At 43.2% G+C, this 19,194-nt stretch overlaps 1 pseudogene; it reads left to right on the top strand.

Annotated features, from left to right (window-relative positions):
* The first annotated feature begins 15,074 nt into the window (after positions 1 to 15,074).
* LOC125519058 lies at positions 15,075 to 19,159 on the top strand (annotated as a pseudogene).
* Positions 19,160 to 19,194: the final 35 nt, after the last annotated feature.

Genomic DNA, 19,194 nt, shown 5'->3' with positions numbered 1-19,194 from the left:
TAGGGACATGTTGGTGTCTGTTATTCACACATGTATTACGATTTCCGGATAACACAATTATAGCATGAATAAAGACAATTATCATGAATAAGGAAATATAATAATAAAGCTTTTATTATTGCCTCTAGGGCATATTTCCAACAGTCTCCCACTTGCACTAGAGTCAATAATCTAGTTACATTGTGATGAATCGAACACCCATGAATTCTGGTGTTGATCATGTTTTGCTCTAGGGAGAGGTTTAGTCAACGGATCTGCTACATTCAGGTCCGTATAACTGTACAAATATCTTATGTCTCCATCTTGAACATTTTCACGAATGGAGTTGAAGCGACGCTTGATGTGCCTTGTCTTCTTGTGAAACCTGGGCTCCTTGGCAAGTGCAATAGCTCCAGTGTTGTCACAGAAAAGTTTGATTGGCCCCGACGCATTGGGTATGACTCCTAGGTCGGTGATGAACTCCTTCACCCATATTGCTTCATGTGCTGCCTCCGAGGCTGCCAAGTACTCCGCTTCACATGTAGATCCCGCCACGACGCTCTGCTTGCAACTGCACCAGCTTACTGCCCCACCATTCAAAATATACACATATCCGGTTTGTGACTTAGAGTCATCCAGATCTGTGTCGAAGCTAGCGTCGACGTAACCCTTTACGACGAGCTCTTCATCACCTCCATAAACGAGAAACATTTCCTTAGTCCTTTTCAGGTACTTCAGGATATTCTTGACTGTTGTACAGTGTTCCTTGCCGGGATTACTTTGGTACCTTCCTACCAAACTTACGGCAAGGTTTACATCAGGTCTGGTACACAGCATGGCATACATAATAGAACCTATGGCTGATGCATAGGGGATGATGCTCATCTCTTCTATATCTTCTGCCGTGGTCGGACATTGAGCTGAGCTCAATTTCATACCTTGTAACACAGGCAAGAACCCCTTCTTAGATTGATCCATATTGAACTTCTTCAATATCTTATCAAGGTATGTGCTTTGTGAAAGACCTATGAGGCGTCTCGATCTATCTCTATAGATTTTGATGCCTAATATATAAGCAGCTTCTCCAAGGTCCTTCATTGAAAAACTCTTATTCAAGTAGGCCTTGATGCTGTCCAAGAGTTCTATATCATTTCCCATCAATAGTATGTCATCTACATATAAAATGAGAAATGCTACAGAGCTCCCACTCACTTTCTTGTAAACGCAGGCTTCTCCATAAGTCTGCGTAAACCCAAACGCTTTGATCATCTCATCAAAGCGAATGTTCCAACTCCGAGATGCTTGCACCAGCCCATAAATCGAGCGTTGGAGCTTGCACACCTTGTCAGCATTCTTAGAATCGACAAAACCTTCCGGCTGCATCATATACAATTCTTCCTTAAGGAAACCATTAAGGAATGCCGTTTTGACGTCCATTTGCCATATCTCATAATCGTAGAATGCGGCAATTGCTAACATGATTCGGACGGACTTTAGCTTCGCTACCTGTGAGAAAGTCTCATCGTAGTCAACCCCTTGAACTTGTCGATAACCCTTAGCGACAAGTCGAGCTTTATAGATGGTCACATTACCATCCGCGTCTGTCTTCTTCTTAAAGATCCATTTATTTTCTATGCTCGCCGATCACGGGCAAGTCAGTCAAAGTCCATACTTCATTTTCATACATGGATCCTATCTCGGATTTCATGGCTTCTAGCCATTTGTCGGAATCCGGGCCCGCCATCGCTTCTTCATAGTTCGAAGGTTCACCGTTGTCTAACAACATGATTTCCAAGACAGGGTTGCCGTACCACTCTGGTGCGGAACGTGTCCTTGTGGACCTTCGAATTTCAGTAGGAGCTTGATCAGAAGTATCTTGATTATTATCATTAACTTCCTCTCCAGTCGGTGCAGGCACCTCAGGAACATTTTCTTGAGTTGCGCCATTTTCCGGTTCAAGAGGTAATACTTCATCAAGCTCTACTTTCCTCCCACTTACTTCTTTCGAGAGAAACTCTTTCTCTAGAAAGGACCCATTCTTGGCAACAAAGATCTTGCCTTCGGATCTGAGGTAGAAGGTGTACCCAATAGTTTCTTTTGGGTATCCTATGAAGACGCATTTTTCCGACTTGGGTTCGAGCTTTTCAGGTTGAAGTTTCTTGACATAAGCATCGCATCCCCAAACTTTTAGAAACGACAGCTTAGGTTTCTTCCCAAACCATAATTCATACGGTGTCGTCTCAACGGATTTCGATGGAGCCCTATTTAAAGTGAATGCGGCAGTCTCTAAAGCATAGCCCCAAAAAGATAGCGGTAAATCGGTAAGAGACATCATAGATCGCACCATATCTAATAGAGTGCGATTATGACGTTCGGACACACCGTTACGCTGAGGTGTTCCAGGCGGCGTGAGTTGTGAAACTATTCCACATTTTCTTAAGTGTGTGCCAAATTCGTGACTCAAGTATTCTCCTCCACGATCTGATCGTAGAAACTTGATTTTCCTGTCACGTTGATTTTCAACCTCACTCTGAAATTCCTTGAACTTTTCAAAGGTTTCAGACTTGTGTTTCATTAAGTAGATATACCCATATCTACTTAAATCATCAGTGAGCGTGAGAACATAACGATAGCCACCGCGAGCCTCAACACTCATTGGACCGCACACATCAGTATGTATGATTTCCAATAAGTTGGTTGCTCGCTCCATTGTTCCTGAGAACGGAGTCTTGGTCATCTTACCCATGAGGCATGGTTCGCACGTGTCAAATGATTCATAATCAACAGACTCTAAAAGTCCATCTGCATGGAGCTTCTTCATGCGTTTGACACTTATGTGACCAAGGCGGCAGTGCCACAAGTATGTGGGACTATCATTATCAACCTTACATCTTTTGGTACTCACATTATGAACATGTGTAGTATTACGTTCGAGATTCATAAAGAATAAACCATTCACCATAGGAGCATGACCATAAAACATATCTCTCATATAAATAGAACAACCATTATTCTCGGATTTAAATGAGTAGCCATCTCGAATTAAATGAGATCCCGATACAATGTTCATGCTCAAAGCTGGCACTAAATAACAATTATTAAGGTTTAAAACTAATCCCGCTGGTAAATATAGAGGCAGCGTGCCGACGGCAATCACATTGACCTTGGAACCATTCCCGACGCGCATCGTCACCTCGTCCTTTGCCAGTTTCCGCTTATTCCGCAGCCCCTGCTTTGAGTTACAAATATGAGCAACTGCACCGGTATCAAATACCCAGGAGCTACTACGGACACTAGTAAGGTACACATCAATTATATGTATATCACATATACCTTCTGTTTTGCCGGCCTTCTTGTCTGCTAAGTATTTAGGGCAGTTCCGCTTCCAGTGACCGCTTCCCTTGCAATAAAAGCACTCAGTCTCGGGCTTGGGTCCATTCTTTGGCTTCTTCCCGGCAGCTTGCTTGCCGGGCGCGGCAACCTCCTTGCCGTCCTTCTTGAAGTTCCTTTTACCCTTGCCTTTCTTGAGCTTAGTGGCTTTATTGACCATCAACACTTGATGTTCCTTCTTGACTTCTACCTTCGCTGATTTCAGCATTGAGAACAACTCAGGAATGGTCTTTTGCATCCCCTGCATGTTGAAGTTCATCACAAAGCTCTTGTAGCTTGGTGGAAGCGACTGGAGGATTCTGTCAATGACCGCATCATCCGGGAGATTAACTCCCAGCTGAGACAAGCGGTTATGTAACCCAGACATAGTGAGTATGTGCTCACTGACAGAACTATTTTCCTCCATCTTACAGCTGAAGAACTTATCGGAGACTTCATATCTCTCGATCCGGGCATGAGCTTGAAAAACCATTTTCAGCTCTTCGAACATCTCATATGCTCCATGTCTCTCAAAACGCTTTTGGAGCCCCGGCTCTAAGCTGTAAAGCATGCCGCACTGAACGAGGGAGTAGTCGTCAACACGTGTCTGCCAAGCGTTCATAACGTCTTGGTTCGGTGGGACGGGAGCTTCACCTAGCGGTGCTTGTAGGACATAATCTTTCTTGGCAGCTATGAGGATGATCCTCAGGTTCCGGACCCAGTCCGTATAGTTGCTGCCATCGTCTTTCAGTTTGGTTTTCTCTAGGAACGCGTTGAAGTTGAGGACTACGTTGGCCATTTGATCTACAAGACATATTGTAAATATTTTAGACTAAGTTCATGATAATTAAGTTCATCTAATCAAATTATTAATGAGCTCCCACTTAGATTAGACATCCCTCTAGTCATCTAAGTATTACATGATCCGAGTTAACTAGGCCGTGTCCGATCATCACGTGAGACGGACTAGTCAACATCGGTGAACATCTTCATGTTGATCGTATCTTCTATACGACTCATGCTCGACCTTTCGGTCTTCTGTGTTCCGAGGCCATGTCTGTACATGCTAGGCTCGTCAAGTCAACCTAAGTGTTTGCATGTGTAAATCTGTCTTACACCCGTTGTATGTGAACGTCTGAATAAAACACCCGATCATCACGTGGTGTTTTGAAACAGCGAACTGTCGCAACGGTGCACAGTTAGGGAGAACACTTCTTGAAATTATTTTGAGGGATCATCTTATTTACTACCGTCGTTCTAAGTAAACAAGATGCAAAACATGATAAACATCACATGCAATCAAATAATAAACGTGACATGATATGGCCAATATCACATAGCTCCTTTGATCTCCATCTTGGGGCTCCATGATCATCTTGTCACCGGCTTGACACCATGATCTCCATCATCGTGTCTCCATGAAGTTGCTCGCCAACTATTACTTCTACTACTGTGGCTAACGTGTTTAGCAATGAAGTAAAGTAATTTACATGGCGTTTCTCAATGACACGCAGGTCATATAAAAGAATAAAGACAACTCCTATGGCTCCTGCCGGTTGTCATACTCATCGACATGCAAGTCGTGATTTCTATTACAATAGCATGAACATCTCATACATCACATATAGATCATTCATCATTCATCACAACTTTGGCCATATCATATCACAAACCACTTGCTGCAAAAACAAGTTAGACGTCCTCTAATTGATGTTGCAAGTTTTACGTGGCTGAATTTAGGGTTCTAGCAAGAACGACTTCTTACCTACGTTAAAGCCACAACGTGATTTGTCAACTTCTATTTACCCTTCATAAGGACCCTGTTCATCGAATCCGCTCCAACTAAAGTGGGAGAGACAGACACCCGCCAGCCACCTTATGCAACTAGTGCATGTTAGTCGGTGGAACCGGTCTCACGTAAGCGTACGTGTAAGGTTGGTCCGGGCCGCTTCATCCCACAATGCCGCTGAAGCAAGAAAAGACTAGTAGCGGCAAGAAAGTTGACAAATCTACGCCCACAACAAATTGTGTTCTACTCGCGCAAGAAGAACTACGCATAGACCTAGCTCATGATGCCACTGTTGGGGAACGTTGCAGAAAACAAAAAATTTTCCTACTCGTTTCACCAAGATCCATCTAGGAGTTCATCTAGCAACGAGCCATCGGATGCATCTACATACCTTTGTAGATTGCGTGCGGAAGCGTTCAAAGAACGGTGATGATGTAGTCGAACACGACATGATTCAAATCACCGATGACCAAGCGCCGAATGGACGGCACCTCCGCGTTCAACACACGTACGGGATGGGAGACGTCTCCTCCTTCTTGATCCAGCAAGGGGAAGGAGAGGTTGATGAAGATCCAGCAGCACGACGGCGTGGTGGTGGATGCAGGGCGTCACAGTAGCGGGGCTTCGCCTATACTACGAGAGAGAGACGTAACGGGGAGAGAGGGAGGCGCCAGGGGCTGGTGTTTCAAGTCCCTCCTCTCCCCCACTATATATAGGAGGGCCAAGGGGGTGGTGCGCCAGCCTAGGAGATCCAATCTCCTAGGTGCGGCAGCCAAGGGGAGGTTTCCCTCCCCCCCAAGGCACCTAGAGGTGCCTTCCACCATTGGGACTCTTCCCTTAAGTGGAACCCTAGGTGCATGGGCTTTTGGGGCTGGTGCCCTTGGCCCATTTAGGCCAGGGCACACCCCCTACAGCCCATGTGGCCCCCGGGACAGGTGGCCCCACCCGGTGGGCCCCCGGGACCCCTCCGGTGGTCCCGGTACAATACCGATAACCCCGAAACTTGTCCCCGATGGCCGAAACAGCACTTCCTATATATAATTCTTTACCTCCGGACCATTCCGGAACTCCTCGTGACGTCCGGGATCTCATCCGGGACTCCGAACAACATTCGGGTTACTGCATATACATATCTTCACAACCCTAGCGTCACCGAACCTTAAGTGTGTAGACCCTACGGGTTCGGGAGACAAGCAGACATGACCGAGACGACTCTCCGGTCAATAACCAACAGCGGGATCTGGATACCCATGTTGGCTCCCACATGCTCCACGATGATCTCATCGGATGAACCACGATGTCGAGGATTCAATCAACCCCGTATGCAATTCCCTTTGTCAATCGATATGTTACTTGCCCGAGATTCGATCGTCGGTATCCCAATACCTCATTCAATCTCGTTATCGGCAAGTCACTTTACTCGTACCGTAATGCATGATCCCGTGACCAGACACTTGGTCACCTTGAGCTCATTATGATGATGCATTACCGAGTGGGCCCAGTGATACCTCTCCGTCATACGGAGTGACAAATCCCAGTCTTGATCCATGTCAACCCAACAGACACTTTCGGAGATACCCGTAGTCTACCTTTATAGTCACCCAGTTACGTTGTGACGTTTGGTATACCCAAAGCACTCCTACGGTATCCGGGAGTTACATGATCTCATGGTCTAAGGAAAAGATACTTGACATTGGAAAAACTCTAGCAAACGAACTATACGATCTTGTGCTATGTTTAGGATTGGGTCTTGTCCATCACATCATTCTCCTAATGATGTGATCTCGTTATCAATGACATCCAATGTCCATAGTCAGGAAACCATGACTATCTGTTGATCAACGAGCTAGTCAACTAGAGGCTTACTAGGGACATGTTGGTGTCTGTTATTCACACATGTATTACGATTTCCGGATAACACAATTATAGCATGAATAAAGACAATTATCATGAATAAGGAAATATAACAATAAAGCTTTTATTATTGCCTCTAGGGCATATTTCCAACATGCACCTATACAATTTACTATTGTATTGGGTGTGTTGGGGACACAAGAGACTCTTTGTTATTTGGTTGCAGGGTTGCTTGATAGAGACCATCTTCATCCTACGCCTCCTACGGATTGATAAACCTTAGGTCATCCACTTGAGGGAAATTTGCTACTGTCCTACAAACCTCTACACTTGGAGGCCCAACAACGTCTACAAGAAGAAGGTTGTGTAGTAGACATCAAGCTCTTTTCTGGCGCCGTTACTGGGGAGGTTAGCGCTTGAAGGTATATCTTTAGATCTTGCAATCGGATCTTTTTGTTTCTTGTTTTATCACTAGTTTAGTTTATAAAAGAAAACTACAAAAAAATATGGAATTGAGTTTGTCTCATACGCTTCATCTTTTTAATATCTTTCGTGAGTATGATGGAAAGGAAAATTGTGCCAAAGTGTTAGAAGAAGAATGCATTAGATGTTTTGCACTAAATATTTAAATTGTGAGCATGATTGCAATGTTGTTAGTATGAATTCCTTGAATATCCATGATGCTAACGATATGCAAAGCCACAAGCTTGGGGAAGCTATGTTTGATGAAGATGATATTTTTTGTCCCCCAAGTTTTGATGAGCAAATTTATTATGATGAAATTGTGCCTCCTATTTATGATGATTATATTGATGAAAGTGGATTTGAAGAGGCCATGACTTTATTTAGTGATGAATCCACTATTTCGGAAGAGGTTCCAATTGATTATGAGAACAAAGTTGCTATCTATGATGATTATCATGATGACATGTATGCTATAAAGAATAATGATAACCATGAAACTTGTCATCATGATTTTAGTTTTCAATTGGATTATGCCTCACATGATAGTTATTCTGTTGAGTTTGCTCCCACTATTATTCATGAGAAAATTTTTGCTTGTGTGGAGAGTAATAAAATTTCTATGCTTGTAGATCATGAAAAGAATGCTTTAGGTGCTGGTAATATTGTTGAATTCATTCATGATGCTACTGAAAATTATTATGAGGGAGGAACATATGCTCGTAGGAATTGCAATAATATCAAGTTTCCCCTCTATGTGCTTAAAATTTTGGAGTTATGCTTGTTTTACCTTCCTATGCAAGTTGATTCTTGTTCCCACAAGTTGTTTGCTCACAAAATCCCTATGCATAGGAAATGGGTTAGGCTTAAATGTGTTAGTCATATTCTTCATGATGCTCTCTTTATGTTTTAATTCTTGTCTTTTATGTGAGCATCATTGAAATCATCATGCCTAGCTAGGGGCGTTAAACATTAGCACTTGTTGGGAGGCAACCCAATTTTATTCTTGTTCTTTGCTTTTTGCTCCTGTTTAGTAATAAATAATTCATTTATCCTCTGTTGTGATTGTGTTTTTTTATGTTTTAATTAGTGTTTGTGCCAAGTAGAACCGTTCGGAAGACTTGGGGAAAGTCTTGTTGATCTTGCTGTAAAAACAGAAACTTTAGCGCTCACGAGAATTGCTGCTATTTTTATTTGGATAGTACTATTTAGTTAATTCTTTTTGCAGATGATTAATAGATAAATTCCTCACGTCCAGCAATTTATTTTAGAATTTTTGAGGTTCCAAAAGTTTGCGTTAGTTACAGATTACTACAGACTGTTCTGTTTTTGACAGATTCTGTTTTTCATGTGTTGTTTACTTATTTTGATGAATCTATGGCTAGTAAAAGAGGTTATAAACCATAGATAAGTTGTAATAAATTAGGTTTAACACCAATATAAATAAAGAATTAGTTCATTACAGTACCTTGAAGTGGTTTTTTCTTTTCTTTCGCTAACGGAACTCACGAGTTTCCTGTTAAGTTTTGTGTTGTGAAGTTTTCAAGTTTTGGGTGAAGATTCGATGGACTATGGAATAAGGAGTGGCAAGAGCCTAAACTTGGGGATGCCCAAGGCACCCCAAGGAAATATTCAAGGACAACCAAGAGCCTAAGCTTGGGGATGCCCCGGAAGACATCCCCTCTTTCGTCTTCGTTCATCGGTAACTTTACTTGGAGCTATATTTTTATTTACCACATGATACGGGTTTTGCTTGGAGCATCATTTTATTTTATTTAGTTTTGCTTGATGTTTGAATAAAATACCAAGATCTTAAATTCTTAAATGTTAGAGAGTATTCACATAGTTGCATAATTATTCAACTACTCATTGATCTTCACTTATATCTTTTGAAGTAGTTTGTTGTTGCTCTAGTGCTTCCCTTATATCTTTTTAGAGCACGGTGGTGGTTTTATTTTATAGAAATAGATGAACTCTCATGCTTCACTTATATCATTTTGAGAGTCTCTAAACAGCATGGTAGTTTGCTTTGGTTATGAATTTAGTCCTAATATGATGGGCATCCAAGAGGGATATAATAAAAACTTTCATATAAGTGCATTGAATACTAAGAGAAGTTTGATGCTTGATAATTGTTTTGAGATATGGAGATGGTGATATTAGAGTCATGCTAGTTGATTAGTTGTGAATTTGAGAAATACTTGTGTTGAAGTTTGTGATTCCCGTAGCATGCACGTATGGTGAACCGTTATGTGACGAAGTCGGAGCATGATTTATTTATTGATTGTCTTCCTTATGAGTGGCGGTCGGGGATGAGCGATGGTCTTTTCCTACCAATCTACCCCCCTAGGAGCATGCGCGTAGTACTTTGTTTCGATAACTAATAGATTTTTGCAATAAGTATGTGAGTTCTTTATGACTAATGTTGAGTCCATAGATTATACACACTCTCACCCTTCCACCATTCCTAGCCTCTCTAGTACCGCGCAACTTTCGCCGGTACCATAAACCCACCATATATATTCCTCAAAACAGCCACCATACCTACCTATTATGGCATTTCCATAGCCATTCTGAGATATATTGCCATGCAACTTACCAGCGTTCCATTTATTATGACACACTCCATCATTGTCATATTGCTTTGCATGATCATGTAGTTGACATCGTATTTGTGGCAAAGCCACCGTTCATAATTCTTCCATACATGTCACTCTTGATTCATTGCACATCCTGGTACACTGCCGGAGGCATTCACATAGAGTCATATTTTGTTCTAAGTATTGAGTTGTAAATAAATAGAAGTGTGATGATCATCAATAATAGAGCATCCCCCCCCCCCCAAAAAAAAAGAGAAAGGCCAAAAAAAGAGGAAGGCCCAAAAAAATAAAAAATAAAAAGGGGCAATGCTACTATCCTTTTACCACACTTGTGCTTCAAAGTAGCACCATGATCTTCATGATAGAGAGTCTCCTATGTTGTCACTTTCATATACTAGTGGAAATCTTTCATTATAGAACTTGGCTTGTATATTCCAACAATGGGCCTCCTCAAGTGCCCTAGGTCTTCGTGAGCAAGCAAGTTGGATGCACACCCACTTAGTTTCTTTTGTTGAGCTTTCATACATTTATAGCTCTAGTGCATCCGTTGCATGGCAATCCCTACTCACTCACATTGATATCTATTGATGGACATCTCCATAGCCTGTTGATACGCCTAGTTGATGTGAGATTATCTTCTCCCTTTTTGTCTTCTCCACAACCACCCTTCTATTCCACATATAGTGCTATATCCATGGCTCACGCTCATGTATTGCGTGAAGATTGAAAAAGTTTGAGAACATCAAAAGTATGAAACAATTGCTTGGCTTGTCATCGGGGTTGTGCATGATTTAAATACGTTGTGTGGTGAAGATGGAGCATAGCTAGATTATACGATTTTGTAGGGATAGCTTTCTTTGGCCATGATATTTTGAGAAGACATAATTGCTTTGTTAGTATGCTTGAAGTATCATTATTTTTATGTCAATTAAACTTTTGTCTTGAATCTTATGGATCTGAATATTCTTGCCAAAATGAAGAGAATTACTTAGAGAAATATGTTAGGTAGCATTCCACATCAAAAATTCTGTTTTTATCATTTACCTACTCGAGGACGAGTAGTAATTAAGCTTGGGGATGCTGATACGTCTGCAATGCATCTATAATTTTTGATTGTTCCATGCTATTATATTATTTGTTTTGGATGTTTATGGGCTTTATTATACACTTTTATATTATTTTTGGGACTAACCTATTAACCCAGAGCCCAGTGCCAGTTTCTGTTTTTTCCTTGTTTTAGAGTATCGCAGAAAAGGAAAATCAAACGGAGTCCAATTGACCTGAAACTTCACGGAACTTATTTTTGGACCAGAAGAAGCTCACGGAGTATCGGAGATGGGCCAGGAGAGTCCCGGGCTGCCCACGAGGGTGGGGGGCGCGCCCACCCCCCTGGGCACGCCCCTTGCCTCATGGACAGCCCGAAGATCCACTGACGTACTTCTTCCTCCTATATATACACATATACCCTAAAAACTTCGAGGAACACAATAGATGGGGAGTTCCGCTGCCAGAAGTCTCCGTAGCCATCAAAAACCAATCTAGACCCGTTTCGGCACCCTGCCGGAGGGGGAATCTCTCTCTGGTGGCCATCTTCATCATCCCGGTGCTCTCCATGATGAGGAGGGAGTAGTTCTCCCTCGGGGCTGAGGGTATGTACCAATAGCTATGTGTTTGATCTCTCTCTCCCATGTTCTTGAGGTGGTACGATCTTGATGTATCGCGAGCTTTGCTATTATAGTTGGATCTTATGATGTTTCTCCCCCTCTACTCTCTTGTAATAGATTGAGATTTCCCTTTGAAGTTATCTTATCGGATTGAGTCTTTAAGGATTTGAGAACACTTGATGTATGTCTTGCGTGGGATACCCGTGGTGACAATGGGGTATTCTATTGATCCACTTGATGTATGTTTTGGTGATCAACTTGCGGGTTCCGCCCATGAACCTATGCATAGGGGTTGGCACACGTTTTCGTCTTGACTCTCCGGTAGAATCTTTGGGGCACTCTTTGAAGTTCTTTGTGTTGGTTTGAATAGATGAATATGAGATTGTGTGATGCATATCGTATAATCATACCAACGGATACTTGAGGTGACATTGGAGTATTTAGGTGACATTAGGGTTTTGGTTGATTTGTGTCTTAAGGTGTTATTCTTGTATGAACTCTATGATATATTGAACGGAAAGAATAGTTTCATGTTATTTTACTACGAAATCTTGAATAGATCGATCAGAAAGGATAACTTTGAGGTGGTTTCGTACCCTACCATAATCTCTTCGTTTGTTCTCCGCTATTAGTGACTTTGGAGTGACTCTTTGTTGCATGTTGAGGGATAGTTATATGATCCAATTATGTTATTATTGTTGAGAGAACTTGCACTAGTGAAAGTATGAACCCTAGGCCTTGTTTCAACACATTGCAATATCGTTTGTGCTCACTTTTATCATTAGTTACCTTGCTGTTTTTGTATTTTCAGATTACAAAAACCTTTATCTACCATCCATATACCACTTGTATCACCATCTCTTCGCCGAACTAGTGCACCTATACAATTTACCATTGTATTGGGTGTGTTGGGGACATAAGAGACTCTTTGTTATTTGGTTGCAGGGTTGCTTGAGAGAGACCATCTTCATCCTACGCCTCGTACGGATTGATAAACTTTAGGTCATCCACTTGAGGGAAATTTGCTACTGTCCTACAAACCTCTACACTTGGAGGCCCAACAACGTCTACAAGAAAAAGGTTGTGTAGTAGACATCAGGATCATGCGTTACGGAACGAGTAAAGATACTTGCCGGTAACGAGATTGAACGAGGTATGGGGATACCCATGATCGAATCTCGTGCAAGTAACATACCGATGGACAAAGGGAATTGTATACGGGATTGATCGAATCCCCGACATCGTGGTTCATCCGATGAGATCATCGGGGAACATGTGGGAGCCAACATGGGTATCCAGATCTTGTTGTTGGTTATTGGCCGGAGAGATGTCTCGGTCATGTCTGCATGGTTCCCGAACCCGTAGGGTCTACACACTTAAGGTTCGGTGACACTAGAGTTGTTATGGAAAATAGTATGTGGTTACCGAAGGTTGTTCGGGGTCCCGGATGAGATCCCGGACGTCACGAGGAGTTTCAGAATGGTCCGTAGATGAAGATCTATATATGAGAAATCCTTATTCGGTCACCGGAAGTGTTCGGGAGGTTACCAGTATTATACCGGGACCACCGAAGGGGTTCCGGGGGTCCACCGGAAGGGTCCGCCTGCCCCGGAGGGCCCTATAGGCTGAATATAGAGGGGAACCAGCCTCTAGTTGGGCTGGGCGCCAACTCCCCCTTAGGGCCCATGCGCCTAGGGTTGGGGGAAACCTTAGAGGGGGCGCCCCCACCTAGCTTGGTGGGCAAGCCTCCTCCTTGGCCGTTGCCCCCTCTAGATGCATCTAAGGGGGGCCGCCCCCCTCTCCCTTGCCCCTATATATAGTGGGGGGTGGGAGGGCAGCCGCACCCTTCCCCTGGCACAGCCCTCCCCCTCTCCAACACCTCCTCCTCCTCCTCCTCCGTAGCGCTTGGCGAAGCTTTGCCGGAGAACCACGAGCTCCATCACCACCACGCCGTCGTGTTGTCGGAGTTCTTCCTCAACTTCTCCTCTCCCCTTGTTGGATCAAGAAGGAGGAGACGTCCCCGGCTTGTACGTGTGTTGAACACGGAGGCGTCGTTGTTCGGCGCTCAGATCGGAATTGACTGCGATCTGAATCGTTGCGTGTACGACTCCACCAACCGCGTTCTTGCAACGATTACGCTTAGCGATCTTCAAGGGTATGAAGATGCACTCCCTCTCTCTCGTTGCTAGTATCTCTTAGATTGATCTTGATGACACGTAGATTTTTTTTAAAATTATTTGCTACGTTCCTCAACAAAACATGCATGTAGCAAAGGAGCTCAGAAGCAGACAGCGGGCGCCTCAGCATAGCACAACACAACACATAATGGAAAAGGCATGCTCTCTGGCCGACTCAACCTTTTTCTGTAGCTCCATCATTGGTTGTGCGCATCGTGTTACATGGAGGCCGGACATTTGCTGATTGTGTGCATCGTTCTATGTGAAGGTCGGACATTCATGCGATTGTGTCACCTCAATGTATCTTTTTCTTTCTGAGAATGTCACCTCGATATATCTTACATGGCTCTCATCTTTTATCAACTGGTGTCAAAGGGCAAGAGAAGAAGGTGAAACGAGACTATCCAAATGGAAAGTGGGACAATTTCAGACTAGAGGAGTACCACTATTTGTAGGAGAAAGAAGAAAAAAAGGAAAGACACCAATCGTGGTCAAACTTCGTACAATGCAGAATGTAATCTTGCCGAAGAACGAGTGGTACCCAAAAAGGACATGTTCTCATACGGCCGTGTGAATATGTTTGTCCGTGGAGAATCATGGTGGACCGACCGCCGATCCTCAAAAGGAATTAACCAGAAAAGAGACCCTCAACAAATCGAGAAAAGACGAATGTTCCTGAACGAAAAGGGCGAGCACCCTGCTTGTGTCGCGTCGGATGATGCACCGTCTGACACGATAATGACACCGGAACATCTCAAACTCGCGTCGTGCTGCTGACTTTTCTCTCCAAGAGCCCACGGACCCACGTCCGGAGCGGTGTGGCCCACACAACCGCTGCCCCACCCATCAGCGACGTGCGGCCCCACGACACCCGTAGTAGGACAGAGAAACCAAAGAACAGAAATCGCATCGTAACTACCGAAACATGGAAACAATTACGCATTTAACCCCCCAGCCCCAAAATTCTCACCCTTTCCCTCTTTAAAAAAAACCCGCAGCCAATAGGAGACGCAGGTCAAACGCCCGGGCTGGACTTTTGGGCCAGGAAAGATTGGGCAATCGTCGCGTGGAGCGGAAGTTTCCGGGAAGCGCACGAGGGGATTAAAAAATACTACTATACTCCCGGACCGGCGGACCCAGGCAGTCAGTGTCCCGGCCCAGCACCACGCCCCCGGCGTTTTTCCGGTATAAAAGAGCCCCGCACCCAGCGACGCGAGATTGCTTCCCCCAAAACCTCACCTCATCTCATCTCCTCCACAATTGACCAGACGGCGGCGCTCACCTCCTCCCCCTCGGCATCCCCCATCGTCCTGCTGGCTTCCCCGGTTCTCCCTCGTAAGCGCCCCTCCCGATCTCCCCCAATCCCTTCCTTCGATCGATCTGGGTAGATCGGGGCCGATTGTTGCGAGTCATGGTTCGTGTCGATCCGATGGCCAATTCGGGCGATCTGCGTCCGATCCGTCGATTCTGAGGTGGTGGTTAAGCAATCGCCGCACGGATTGGTCTGGCCTTCCGTCCGTCGAAGTTTACGGCCGATTAGGGTTTGTGGTCGATCGATCGGTCGATCTACGCGTTGATTTGGGGTTATGCGATCAGATGTTGTAGGAGCGTCGCGAAAGTTTGAGATTTGGTCGGGAATTGGATTGTTCAGCGTCTATTTAGGCTCGATTCCTTTGAGTGCCTTGTGATGGATCGGTGGATTCTCTTAGATGGTTGAACTAATGGTCCGGAACTGATCCAAGGCAGTTTATTCTAGGAAACATCCGTTAGTTTTTTTTCGTTTGTGGGAAAAATTACTGTTGTTTTGTTAATAATATCATCTGTGCCTATGAAGTATCATAGCGTGTAAGTTTTGGTTAGATCGTAGGTTGGATGCTAATGTGCTTATTATATATTTTTATTTCTGCTGCACTGATGTGGTTTGTGATTAAGCTCAATATTTTGGGGTACCTGATCTTGGTGAAAATATATTAGGTGCTCACAATGGTTTGATCTTTGGTTATCTAAGTGCAGCGCTGAAAGTCCTGTATGATCCTTTTCACAGTTTTCTTTTTGTCAACTAGTTTTTTCATGAGTTACATCCGAGCCAATATGAAATATACTAGTAAAATCTGGTGAAGCGATGGTGTAGGTTAGATTCATGTTGTTAATGCGCTATTTCACTTTGAATTGCGTACAATGTAAAATTCACTTGCTATATGCAGTCTTTTCTTTGCTTCCTGGGACTTTAGTTATTTGGATCGAAGGATAAAACATAGAACACATGTATTCTGTATTTTTCTGCTGTTTATGTTTTTCCTTTCTGACGATGTTTTCTAATCTCATGCAGGTTTTTGATCTCAGTCACTCATGTCTTTTGAAGTCAGCGAGGGATCCCCTTATTTCCACTCGTGCTACTTCTGGTTCATATATTGCATAAAATTCCGAGAATTCACTTGATACAAGTGGATCATCTGGAGTTTTGTGCGAGTACTTCCTATCATGTGAATCAGTGGTAGTTGGTTTAATTGGCAAGACTCAAACTTCTCTCATCTGAGTTCAGAAACATTTGTTGCTTGAGTCCTTGGTGTACTGCTTTCCTTGAGTCTTGCCAAGCCTGGTTTTCCATAAGTTGTTTCTCCTCCAGCTTTTGGTTGGACCATTCTCTCCTCTGGTCTAATCTCATCCATCCTTTGATCCTCCCTTCAGAATAGTTGTCATAACGTGAGCTGTCCTCTGCTCACACGGCAATCTTCTGAAGCTCTCTTCTCTGGTTCTTGTTTGTTCTCTTGAGAGCTCCTCTCCTTAAGTTTGGTTGATCTGCGGCCTTGAATTCTGTCTTTCGAGGACTGAAGCTTTTCTTGCCAAACTTGATATTTCCCTGATTTACTGGTATTGTTAATTGCATAATCTGGTGAAGCAATTCTGGTTGTGTTTCACCTCTTGTGTTCTTCTGCTGATACTGAGCGCAAGACACCCACTGCAGTGATGGCTCAAACTTGCCTGCCACCTGGCTTTCGTTTCCATCCAACTGATGTTGAGCTTGTTTCTTACTACTTGAAAAGGAAGATTATGGGGAAGAAACTTTTTGTTGAAGCTATCTCAGAGGTTGAGCTGTACAAATTTGCTCCTTGGGACCTTCCTGGTAATTTTCATCTATTGTTTTATTTTTTATATGTAATAATTTCACCCAAATTGGTTGGAAATTAATCTATATTTCTCATAATGCTCTCACTTTGGTTGAATTTAGTTCTCAACTTTGTTGTGACCTTCTGTTTTTCTGTGCAGATAAATCATGTCTTCAGAGCAAAGATCTTGAGTGGTTCTTCTTTTGCCCCCGTGACAAGAAGTATCCTAAAGGGTCTAGGACGAACCGTGCCACACCAAATGGTTATTGGAAGACAAGTGGAAAAGACAGAACAATTGAGCTGAACTCTCGCATTGTTGGGTTGAAGAAAACATTGATTTTTCATGAAGGCAAGGCACCGAAAGGCAACAGGACTGATTGGGTGATGTATGAATACAAAATGGAAGATGAAACTTTGGTGTCTGCTGGTTTCTCGAAGGTACTTTAAACTCTTATCTAATGTTTTTGTTTGTTTCACTTTTTTGAAGTATGTTCACTGTATATGAAAGATTCTACCATGCTGGAATATGTTTTGAGGCATGCTCTTTTTTCTTATGGCTGAAACTGAGCGTGATTAGTTGCCTTTATATTTAGTTAGAAAGCTGTGATCCTAGTATTTCTTTCAAATTCTCTGCAAGCTTAATTAAATATATTTGCTGTCTGTTTGTTTCAGGATGCTTATGTACTCTGCAAGATATTTAAAAAGAGTGGGCTTGGCCCAAGGATTGGTGAGCAATATGGGGCTCCTTTTGATGAAAATGAATGGGAGAATTTAGATGTTGGATCTTCTATCTTCTCTTTTGCACCGTCCTCAGGTGTAGAGGATCCACAGGTCGAAAGTTCTGCCTTGGCTACTGCAATAGTTATTCACGAACCATCCGCTCCTCAGCAGTCTGTTCAATTTTCCGAACATGTTAATATCTGTTCTGATCAGGTCAATGATGCGCCTCCTGAAATTGATGGGATATTGTTGGACGAACTGACAAAGTTTTTGAATGATTCTCCCAACCATGACGTACGTTCGCCGGAGGTATTAGCTTGCTGACTTCTTGCTTATCATATTCTGTATGTTTGTACCGAAGGAATTATATTTTTTTAATAACCTTTTTACATCTTTTGTTGTAGAATTCTGGTCTGCCTCCAATGTCTGAGCTTGAGGCTCAAGCTTTTGAGATAAATACTGCTGAGCTCTATGACCAATTGGCAGTACTTGCCCAGTCAGGAGATATGCCTGCTGCAAATTTCCCTGCTAGCAACGGGGATGTTATTGAAAACAATTTGCAGCAAACAAACTCTGGACTTGCTATGGATGATGATTATATAGGGTTGGATGATCTGTTTGCTCCTGGGGAAACTTTCTCCTATGATTTTTCTGGTGAAACATTCTCCTATGATTTGCCTGGTGGAACCTTCTCCTATGATTTGTCTGTGCCAAACAATCAGTTTTCGCAGTACCCACTGGATCAATCATCTAATGGCCATCACTATGGTGATGGTGCCGCTCAATCAACTTTCTTAGCAAGTGGACCGCTTCCACCATTGGAACCAATGCCTAGCACTTTTGATGCCTTCTGTTTCCAATAAGCCTGCAAGCTCCTACTGCTTGAACCCAGCCATGAAAGACCCATTCTCATAGATAGCAACTTTTGAGGTACCAAGTCTGTTACCTTTGTGGTCATTGATGTTGGAAGTTGCTGCTGATTCTGGTTTTGGTTGTCCATCATTGTCTGATGTGACTCTTGATGGATCTTGGATGTTGGTCCCTGCTCGAGATGACCCAACAATGGTGTTTGTATCATGGCATGGCTGCTGCTCTATTGAAGAAGCCGGAACTTGGTTGTGTCTCAATCACGAGCACAGACCGAGCTTAGCTTACTGCTATACCGCGGAGAAACTGTTTTCTGCTGGTTTGGAAGATGTCTTGTCTGGGTGGAGATGCTGCAGTCCATCTTGTTCTTTCTGTAATAACTGCCATGTTTGATGCGTTGTCCATAAACCTAGTGACAACTTAATAGCTTAAGTCGCATCTTCTATCTATTTTCTGTCAAAGTAGTACTACTGTATTTGAACCATCGTCATTATTATTATTATTGTAAACCATCATTATGTTTTTGTCGCCACAATGCTTCTTCAATTGTATTCTATATTTTCCTTTTTTATTTCTTGGGCTTGATGTCTTCCAGGTGCCAGGTGA

This window comes from Triticum urartu, chromosome 1 (genome assembly GCF_003073215.2).
Source record: "Triticum urartu cultivar G1812 chromosome 1, Tu2.1, whole genome shotgun sequence".
Taxonomy (NCBI): Eukaryota; Viridiplantae; Streptophyta; class Magnoliopsida; order Poales; family Poaceae; genus Triticum; species Triticum urartu.
This window is presented reverse-complemented; position numbering and strand designations above follow the sequence as displayed.